Genomic DNA, 11,409 nt, shown 5'->3' on the forward strand with positions numbered 1-11,409 from the left:
TTAGCCAGATGTTTTGCTTCCATTCCAGGTCGAGGTTGATGCTTCTGAAATTGGAGCGGGGGCTGTTTTGTCGCAGAGAAGTTCTGATTGCTCGGTGATGAAACCATGCGCCTTCTTTTCCAGGAAGTTTTCGCCTGCTGAGCGAAATTATGATGTGGGCAACCGAGAGTTGCTGGCCATGAAGTGGGCATTCGAGGAGTGGCGTCATTGGCTTGAAGGAGCTAAGCATCGCGTGGTGGTATTGACTGATCATAAGAACTTGACTTATCTCGAGTCTGCCAAGCGCTTGAATCCTAGACAAGCTCGTTGGTCGTTGTTTTTTGCCCGTTTTGACTTTGTGATTTCGTACCTTCCGGGCTCTAAAAATGTGAAGGCGGATGCTCTGTCTAGGAGTTTTGTACCCGACTCTCCGGGTTTGTCTAAGCCGGCGGGTATCCTCAAGGAGGGAGTAATTGTGTCTGCCATCTCCCCTGATTTGCGGCGGGTGCTGCAAAAATTTCAGGCTAATAAACCTGATCGTTGCCCAGCGGAGAAACTGTTTGTCCCTGATAGGTGGACGAATAGAGTTATCTCTGAACTTCATTGTTCGGTGTTGGCTGGTCATCCTGGAATCTTTGGTACCAGAGAGTTGGTGGCTAGATCCTTTTGGTGGCCATCTCTGTCGCGGGATGTGCGTACTTTTGTGCAGTCCTGTGGGATTTGTGCTCGGGCTAAGCCCTGCTGTTCTCGTGCCAGTGGGTTGCTTTTGCCCTTGCCGGTCCCGAAGAGGCCTTGGACACATATCTCTATGGATTTTATTTCTGACCTTCCCGTTTCTCAAAAGATGTCAGTCATTTGGGTGGTCTGTGATCGCTTTTCTAAGATGGTCCATCTGGTACCCTTGTCTAAATTGCCTTCCTCCTCTGATTTGGTGCCTTTGTTCTTCCAGCATGTGGTTCGTTTGCATGGCATTCCAGAGAATATTGTTTCTGACAGAGGTTCCCAGTTTGTTTCGAAGTTTTGGCGAGCCTTTTGTGGTAGGATGGGCATTGACTTGTCTTTTTCCTCGGCTTTCCATCCTCAGACTAATGGCCAGACCGAGCGAACCAATCAGACCTTGGAAACATATCTGAGGTGCTTTGTTTCTGCTGATCAGGATGACTGGGTGTCCTTTTTGCCTTTGGCTGAGTTCGCCCTTAATAATCGGGCCAGCTCGGCTACCTTGGTTTCACCGTTTTTCTGCAATTCTGGGTTCCATCCTCGTTTCTCTTCAGGACAGGTTGAGTCTTCGGACTGTCCTGGTGTGGATTCTGTGGTGGACAGGTTGCAGCAGATTTGGACTCAGGTAGTGGACAATTTGACCTTGTCCCAGGAGAAGGCTCAACTTTTCGCTAATCGCAGACGCCGTGTGGGTCCCCGACTTCGTGTTGGGGATCTGGTTTGGTTATCTTCTCGTCATATTCCTATGAAGGTTTCCTCTCCTAAGTTTAAACCTCGTTTTATTGGTCCGTATAGGATTTCTGAGGTTCTTAATCCTGTGTCTTTTCGTCTGACCCTTCCAGATTCTTTTTCCATACATAACGTATTCCATAGGTCATTGTTGCGGAGATACGTGGCACCTATGGTTCCATCTGTTGAGCCTCCTGCCCCGGTTTTGGTGGAGGGGGAATTGGAGTATATTGTGGAGAAGATTTTGGATTCTCGTGTTTCAAGACGGAAACTCCAGTATCTGGTTAAATGGAAGGGTTATGCTCAGGAAGATAATTCCTGGGTTTTTGCCTCTGATGTCCATGCTCCCGATCTTGTTCGTGCCTTTCATGTGGCTCATCCTGGTCGGCCTGGGGGCTCTGGTGAGGGTTCGGTGACCCCTCCTCAAGGGGGGGGGGGGGGTACTGTTGTGAATTCTGTGGCAGAGATCACTCCTGTGGTCACAAGTGGTACTTCGGCTGATTCTCTCTGGGATCTTCCGTTTGTGGAGGAAAGTGGTACTGCAGCTTCTGAGTTTCCTCCCTCAGGTGATCTGGTGAGCTCGTTAGCTTCTTCTCTACTTAACTCCACCTGATGCTTTGATCCATGCTTCCTGTCAATGTTCCAGTGTAGGACTTGTTTTTTCCCTGGATCATTCCTGTGGCCTGCTGCTCTGCAAAGCTAAGTTTTGCTTTTGTTATTTTGTTGCTATTTTTCAGTCCAGCTTGCTTTATTGGTTTTTCTCGTCTGCTGGAAGCTCTGAGACGCAGAGGGACCACCTCCGTACCGTTAGTCGGTGCGGAGGGTCTTTTTGTCCCCTCTGCGTGGTTATTTATAGGTTTTTGTGCTGACCGCAAAGTTATCTTCCCTATCCTCGTTCTGTTCAGCTAGTCGGGCCTCACTTTGCTAAATCTGTTTCATCTCTATGTTTGTGTTTTCATCTTACTCACAGTCATTATATGTGGGGGGCTGCCTTTTCCTTTGGGGAATTTCTCTGAGGCAAGGTAGGCTTAATTTTCTATCTTCAGGACTAGCTAGTTTCTCAGGCTGTGACGAGGCGCCTAGGTTCTGGTCAGGAGCGCTCCACGGCTACCTTTAGTGTGGTTTGATAAGATCAGGGATTGCGGTCTGCAGAGTTCCCACGTCTCAGAGCTCGTTCTATTATTTTGGGTTATTGTCAGATCACTGTATGTGCTCTGACCTCCATGTCCATTGTGATTCTGAATTACCTTTCATAACACACGGCTACCTCTAGTGTGGTGTGATAGGATTAGGGATTGCGGTCAGCAGAGTTCCCACGTCTCAGAGCTCGTCCTATGTTTTTGGTAATTGTCAGGTCACTTGTGTGCTCTGAACTTCAAGGTCCATTGTGGTTCTGAATTACCTGTTCATAACAGTACTGGAGGCCCAAAGTACTAATGCTTCTCAATAGAGGGAAAAGAGAAGTTCTGAGACCATTTTTTTTTCTTTGCACTGTGTTCTGTCTTTCTTTTCCCCTTTACATCAGGGTGGTTCAGAACACAGGTGTGGACATGGACATTCAGGGTCTGTGCTCTTTGATGGATAATCTCGCTATAAATGTACAGAATATTCAAGATTTAGTGGTTCAGAATCCTATGTTAGAACCTAAAATTCTTATTCCTGAGTTATTTTCTGGAGATAGAACTAAGTTTTTGAATTTTAAAAATAACTGTAAACTATTTCTGGCTTTGAAACCCCGCTCCTCTGGTGACCCAGTTCAACAAGTTAAGATCATTATTTCTTTATTACGTGGCGACCCTCAAGACTGGGCATTTTCCCTTGCGCCAGGAGATCCTGCATTATGTAATATTGATGCGTTTTTCCTGGCGCTCGGATTGCTGTACGATGAACCTAATTCAGTGGATCAGGCAGAGAAAAATTTGCTGGCTCTGTGTCAGGGTCAGGATGAGATAGAGATTTATTGTCAGAAGTTTAGAAAGTGGTCCGTGCTCACTCAATGGAATGAATGTGCGCTGGCAGCTATTTTCAGAAAGGGTCTCTCTGAAGCCCTTAAGGATGTCATGGTGGGATTTCCTATGCCTGCTGGTCTGAATGAGTCTATGTCTTTGGCCATTCAGATCGGTCGACGCTTGCGTGAGCGTAAATCTGTGCACCATTTGGTGGTATTATCTGAGCATAAACCTGAGCCTATGCAGTGCGATAGGACTTTGACCAGAGCTGAAAGGCAAGAACACAGACGTCAGAATGGGCTGTGTTTCTACTGTGGTGATTCCACTCATGCTATCTCCGATTGCCCTAAGCGCACTAAGCGGTTCGCTAGGTCTGCCACCATTGGTACGGTACAGTTGAAATTTCTTTTGTCCGTTAGTTTGATCTGCTCTTTGTCTTCCTATTCTGTCATGGCATTTGTGGATTCAGGCGCTGCCCTGAATTTGATGGACTTGGAGATTGCCAGGCGCTGTGGGTTTGTCTTGGAGCCCTTGCAGTGTCCTATTCCATTGAGAGGAATTGATGCTACGCCTTTGGCCAAGAATAAGCCTCAGTAATGGACCCAGCTGACCATGTGCATGGCTCCTGCGCACCAGGGGGATATTCGCTTTCTGGTGTTGCATAATCTGCATGATGTGGTCGTGTTGGGGTTGCCATGGCTACAAGTCCATAACCCAGTATTAGATTGGAAATCAATGTCTGTGTCCAGCTGGGGTTGTCAGGGGGTACATGGTGATGTTCCATTTCTGTCTATCTCATCATCCACCCCTTCTGAGGTCCCAGAGTTCTTGTCTGATTACCGGGATGTATTCGATGAGCCCAAGTCCAATGCCCTACCTCCGCATAGGGATTGTGATTGTGCTATCGATTTGATTCCTGGTAGTAAGTTTCCTAAAGGTCGACTGTTTAATTTATCTGTACCTGAGCACGCCGCTATGCGGAGTTACGTGAAGGAGTCTTTGGAGAAGGGTCATATTCGCCCGTCATCGTCGCCATTGGGAGCGGAGTTCTTTTTTGTGGCCAAGAAGGATGGTTCGCTGAGACTTTGTATTGATTACCGCCTTCTAAATAAAATTACGGTCAAATTTCAGTACCCCTTGCCGCTGCTGTCTGATTTGTTTGCTCGGATTAAGGGGGCTATTTGGTTCACCAAGATAGATCTTCGTGGTGCATATAATCTTGTGCGTATTAAACGGGGCGATGAATGGAAAACAGCATTTAATACGACCGAAGGCCATTTTGAGTACCTGGTTATGCCATTCGGGCTTTCTAATGCTCCATCAGTATTTCAGTCCTTTATGCATGACATCTTCCGAGAGTACCTGGATAAATTCCTGATTGTATACTTGGATGATATTTTGGTCTTCTCGGATGATTGGGAGTCTCATGTGAAGCAGGTCAGAATGGTGTTCCAGGTCCTGCGTGCTAATTCTTTCTTTGTGAAGGGGTCAAAGTGTCTCTTTGGTGTTCAGAAGGTTTCATTTTTGGGGTTCATTTTTTCTCCTTCTACTATCGAGATGGACCCTGTTAAAGTTCAGGCCATTTATGATTGGACTCAGCCAACATCTCTGAAGAGTCTGCAGAAGTTCCTGGGCTTTGCTAATTTTTATAGTCGCTTCATCCATAATTTTTCTAGTATTGCTAAACCGTTGACTGATTTGACCAAGAAGGGTGCTGATGTGGTCAATTGGTCTTCTGCTGCTGTGGAAGCTTTTCAGGAGTTGAAGCGTCGTTTTTCTTCTGCCCATGTGTTGTGCCAACCAGATGTTTCGCTTCCGTTCCAGGTCGAGGTTGATGCTTCTGAAATTGGAGCAGGGGCTGTTTTGTCGCAGAGAAGTTCTGATTGCTCGGTGATGAAACCATGCGCCTTCTTTTCCAGGAAATTTTCGCCTGCTGAGCGAAATTATGATGTTGGCAATCGAGAGTTGCTAGCCATGAAGTGGGCATTCGAGGAGTGGCGTCATTGGCTTGAAGGAGCTAAGCATCGCGTGGTGGTCTTGACTGATCACAAGAACTTGACTTATCTCGAGTCTGCCAAACGGTTGAATCCTAGACAGGCTCGTTGGTCGCTGTTTTTCTCCCGTTTTGACTTTGTGGTTTCGTACCTTCTGGGCTCTAAAAATGTGAAGGCGGATGCCCTGTCTAGGAGTTTTGTGCCCGATTCTCCTTGTTTGCCTGAGCCGGTGGGTATTCTCAAAGAGGGGGTAATTTTGTCTGCCATCTCCCCTGATTTGCGGCGGGTGCTGCAAAAATTTCAGGCTAATAGACCTGACCGTTGCCCAGCGGGGAAACTGTTTGTCCCTGATAGGTGGACGAATAAAGTTATCTCTGAGGTTCATTGTTCGGTGTTGGCTGGTCATCCTGGAATCTTTGGTACCAGAGATTTGGTGGCTAGATCCTTTTGGTGGCCGTCTCTGTCGCGGGATGTGGTTCTTTTGTGCAGTCCTGTGGGATTTGTGCTCGGGCTAAGCCCTGCTGTTCTCGTGCCAGTGGGTTGCTTTTGCCCTTGCCAGTCCCAAAGAGGCCTTGGACACATATCTCTATGGATTTTATTTCGGATCTCCCCGTCTCTCAAAGAATGTTGGTCATTTGGGTGGTTTGTGATCGCTTCTCTAAGATGGTCCATTTGGTGCCCTTGTCTAAATTGCCTTCCTCCTCTGATTTGGTGCCATTGTTTTTCCAGCATGTGGTTCGTTTACATGGCATTCCAGAGAACATCGTTTCTGACAGAGGTTCCCAGTTTGAGTACACATATATATAAAATACTAAACATGTAGTGTGCATTTACCAAACTAGCAAACCTATAACATAATGCACAACTCATAGAAATATAGTAAACATAACTTTATTAATCATACAAGTAATCACAAGACATAAGTAAAAGGGAAAAGCAAAAAAAGTGGAAAGAAGTACGGGATAGCACAGGGACCACAATAACGTATATTATATAATCAAAATAAAAAGTAAAAATTATCTACATAGATACAAGAAATAATAATAACAACATTGGTATCCACGGAATGTAAAAGTGGGAATTATAGTCTGTAACGGGGGTATTAATTATCAAAAACCACATAGATAATGGTAATGCCACAGGGTATATTTTTCCAAAGATTTAGGTAATACCAGAGTATATGGACAGAAATATAAGTAAAAGACCATAGGTAAAAAACCATATATAAGTCATAAGCTATGTGCACACATTATTATAGCAGCAAAATGCAAATTATTTAACTAGCAGCATAGCATAGATATTGCACATTAAGTCCATCTGGCAGTGAATAGGAAGCCCCCTGTACAGCAATATAATCTAAATAGTGGTACAATGTAAACACTATTACAATAGCACAAGTGTGCTCTAAATAAGTCTAAAGCCCGTACATCAGACAAAGACCTAATGGTATAAGCAGTGGAATACTCAACTGTCTAAGTGGTCCTGTGGTGACCCGCACCCGCCCGACGCGCGTTTCGCCTGAGCTTTGACGAAGCACATAGCTTATGACTTATATATGGTTTTTTACCTATGGTCTTTTACTTATATTTCTGTCCATATACTCTGGTATTACCTAAATCTTTGGAAAAATATACCCTGTGGCATTACCATTATCTATGTGGTTTTTGATAATTAATACCCCCGTTACAGACTATAATTCCCACTTTTACATTCCGTGGATACCAATGTTGTTATTATTATTTCTTGTATCTATGTAGATAATTTTTACTTTTTATTTTGATTATATAATATACGTTATTGTGGTCCCTGTGCTATCCCGTACTACTTTCCACTTTTTTTGCTTTTCCCTTTTACTTATGTCTTGTGACTACTTGTATGATTAATAAAGTTATGTTTACTATATTTCTATGAGTTGTGCATTATGTTATAGGTTTGAGAGGTTCCCAGTTTGTTTCGAGGTTTTGGCGAGCCTTTTGTGCTAGGATGGGCATTGATTTGTCTTTTTCCTCGGCTTTCCATCCTCAGACAAATGGCCAGACTGAACGAACCAATCAGACCTTGGAAACATATCTGAGATGTTTTGTTTCTGCTGATCAGGATGATTGGGTGTCCTTTTTGCCTTTGGCTGAGTTCGCCCTTAATAATCGGGCCAGCTCGGCTACTTTGGTTTCGCCGTTTTTCTGCAATTCTGGGTTCCACCCTCGTTTCTCTTCAGGGCAGGTTGAGTCTTCGGACTGCCCTGGTGTGGATACTGTGGTGGATAGGTTGCAGCAGATTTGGACTCATGTAGTGGACAATATGACTTTGTCCCAGGAGAAGGCTCAACGTTTCGCTAACCGCAGGCGCTGTGTGGGTCCCCGACTTCGTGTTGGGGATTTGGTTTGGTTGTCATCTCGTTATATTCCTATGAAGGTTTCCTCTCCTAAATTTAAGCCTCGTTTCATTGGTCCATATAGGATTTCTGAGGTTCTTAATCCTGTGTCTTTTCGTTTGACTCTTCCAGCTTCTTTTTCCATCCATAACTTGTTCCATAGGTCATTGTTGCGGAGATACGTGGCACCTGTGGTTCCATCTATTGATCCTCCTGCTCCGGTTTTGGTTGAAGGGGAATTGGAGTATATAGTGGAGAAGATTTTGGATTCTCGTGTTTCGAGACGGAAACTCCAGTATCTGGTTAAGTGGAAAGGTTATGGTCAGGAAGATAATTCCTGGGTCTTTGCTTCTGATGTCCATGCTGCCGATCTGGTTCGTGCCTTTCATGTGGCTCATCCTGGTCGGCCTGGGGGCTCTGGTGAGGGTTCGGTGACCCCTCCTCAAGGGGGGGGGGTACTGTGTTGAATTCTGTGGCCAAGCTCCCTCCTGTGATCGTGAGTGGTACTTCGGCTGGTTCTGTCTATGAGCTTCCTTTGGTGGATGAGAGTGGTACTGCGGCTTCTGAGTTCCCTTCCTCAGGTGATGAGGTTAAGTCGTTAGGTGCTGCTCTATTTAACTCCACCTGGTGCTTTGATCCTGGCCTCCAGTCAATGTTCTAGTATTGGTCTTGCTTCCTCCTGGATCGTTCCTGTGGCCTGTCTTTCCTGCATAAGCTAAGTTCTGCTTGTGTTATTTTTGTTTGCTATATTTTCTGTCCAGCTTGCTATATTGGTTTTTCTTGCTTGCTGGAAGCTCTGAGACGCAGAGGGAGCACCTCCGTACCGTTAGTCGTGCGGAGGGTCTTTTTGCCCCTCTGCGTGGTTGTTTGTAGGTTTTTGTGTTGACCGCAAAGCTATCTTTCCTATCCTCGGTCTATTCAGTAAGTCGGGCCTCACTTTGCTAAATCTATTTCATCTCTGTGTTTGTATTTTCATCTTACTCACAGTCATTATATGTGGGGGGCTGCCTTTTCCTTTGGGGAATTTCTCTGAGGCAAGGTAGGCTTATTTTTCTATCTTCAGGGCTAGTTAGTTTCTCAGGCTGTGCCGAGTTGAATAGGGAGCGTTAGGCGCAATCCACGGCTACCTCTAGTGTGGTGTGATAGGATTAGGGATTGCGGTCAGCAGAGTTCCCACGTCTCAGAGCTCGTCCTATGTTTTTGGTAATTGTCAGGTCACTTGTGTGCTCTGAACTTCAAGGTCCATTGTGGTTCTGAATTACCTGTTCATAACAGGGGCCAACACTATCATTTTTTAGTTTCTTACTATTTATGTAGTTAAAGAATATTTTGGGATTATTTTTACTCTCTCTGGCAATGAGTCTCTCTGTCTCAATCTTTGCTGCCTTGATTTGCTTTTTACAGAATTTATTTAATTTTTTGTATTTATTTAATGCCTCCTCACTACCTACTTCCTTTAATTCTCTAAATGCTTTCTTTTTGTCACTTATTGCGCCCCTTACAGCTCTATTTAGCCATATTGGTTTCCTCCTATTTCTAGTATGTTTATTCCCATACGGTATATACTGTGCACAAGTCCTATCCAGGATGCTAATAAATGTCTCCCATTTTCTTTGTGTATTTTTGTGTCTCAGGATATCGTCCCATTTAATTGCACCAAGATCCTCTCTCATCCGTTGGAAATTTGCCCTCCTGAAGTTTAGTGTCCTTGTAACCCCTCTATTACACATCTTTTTAAAGGATACATGAAAACTTATTATTTTGTGATCGCTATTTCCCAAGTAACCCCCAACCCTTATATTTGCTATGCGGTCTGGCCTGTTGGTTAATATTAGGTCTAGCAGTGCCCCCCTTCTTGTTGGGTCCTGAACCAGCTGTGAAAGGTAATTGTCTCTCACAGTTGTCAAAAACCGATTACCTTTGCTGGAACTGCAGGTTTCTGTTCCCCAATCTATTTCAGGGTAGTTGAAGTCCCCCATAATAATGACTTCTCCTTGAGTCGCAGCTTCATCTATTTGCTTTACGAGGATATTCTCCATTGCTTCCATTATTTTTGGAGATTTATAACAAACCCCTATCAGTAATTTATTATTTTTTCCCCCTCCCCTTATCTCCACCCACAGGGATTCTACATTTTCATTAAATTCACCTATATTATCACGCCGGATGGGTTTTAAGGACGATTTTACATATAGACACACCCCTCCCCCTCGCTTATCTGTACGGTCATTTCTGAACAGACTATAGCCCTGCAAGTTAACAGCCCAGTCATGGCTCTCATCCAGCCACGTTTCAGGTATCCCCACCATGTCATAATTATGCTCCAACAACATTAGTTCTAATTCGTCCATTTTGTTGGCGAGGCTTCTGGCATTAGTATACATGCACTTGATGTTCCTCTCTGTACCTCTACTCTTTCTTAAATTATTAACTGTTCTAACCCCACCCCCCATGCCACCGCCACCCCCAACTTCCTTATTTGTGCCCAGGTCCCTATCTGCACTATCTTCCCCTCCTATAAATTGAATACCCTCCCCCCCAATCCCTAGTTTAAACACTCCTCCAACCTTCTAGCCATTTTCTCCCCCAGCACAGCTGCACCTTCCCCATTGAAGTGCAGTCCATCCCTAGCGTAGAGCCTGTAGCCAACTGAGAAGTCGGCCCAGTTCTGCAGGAACCCAAACCCCTCCTTCCTACACCAATTCTTGAGCCACTTATTAACCTCCCTAATCTCCCGTTGCCTCTCTGGCGTGGCACGTGGTACAGGCAGTATTTTGGAAAATACCACGTTGGAGGTCCTTGCTTTCAGCTTGCAGCCTAATTCCCTGAAATCATCTTTAAGGACCTTCCACCTACCTCTAACTTTGTCATTTGTGCCAATGTGCACCATGACCGCTGGGTCCTCACCAGCCCCTCCCAGTAATCTGTCCACCCGATCAGCGATGTGTCGGACTCGAGCGCCAGGTAGGCAGCACACCGTTCAACGATCCCTGTCTTTGTGACAGATTGCCCTATCTGTTCCCCTAATAATTGCGTCCCCCACTACCTGCACCTGTCTGGCCTGCCCTGCTCTCCTATTTCCCTCCTTACTGGAGCAGTCACTCCCCCGGCTTTCAGAGGACATGCCTGGCTGCAGCAGTGCTACCCCTGTACTGGCACCCCCCTCATCTGCCAACTTAGCAAACTTATTGGGGTGTTCCAGATCAGGACTAGCCTCCCTGGCACTCTTCCCTCTACCCCGCTTCCTAACTGTCACCCAGCTTGCTACTTCACCGTCCTGCAGCTCCATCCCACCATCCCCCCCCCTCATCTGTCCCATTGAGCGTCTGCTGCGTGAGCAGAAGACTCCTCTCCATATTGTCAATGGATCTCAGTGTTGTCAGCTGCACATTTAGAGTCAGAATCTGGGTTTCCAAATGCACAACGAGCTCACATCTCGCACAGCAGTATGCACCCTCGATCGGCTGCTCAAGGACTGCATACATGTGGCAAGATGTGCACTGGATGGCATTAACAATCGTGGAGCACATTTCCTAATGGGGATTGCACCAGACAGAAAATTCAAATTATAAAAAAATAAATAAATACAAAGTATTAATACAAAACAGACAGCAATTCAGTAATTCCTCCCTTGGAAACTCCCTGACTCCAAAGTCACTGAATCACA

Source organism: Ranitomeya imitator, chromosome 8 (assembly GCF_032444005.1).
Source record: "Ranitomeya imitator isolate aRanImi1 chromosome 8, aRanImi1.pri, whole genome shotgun sequence".
NCBI lineage: Eukaryota > Metazoa > Chordata > Amphibia > Anura > Dendrobatidae > Ranitomeya > Ranitomeya imitator.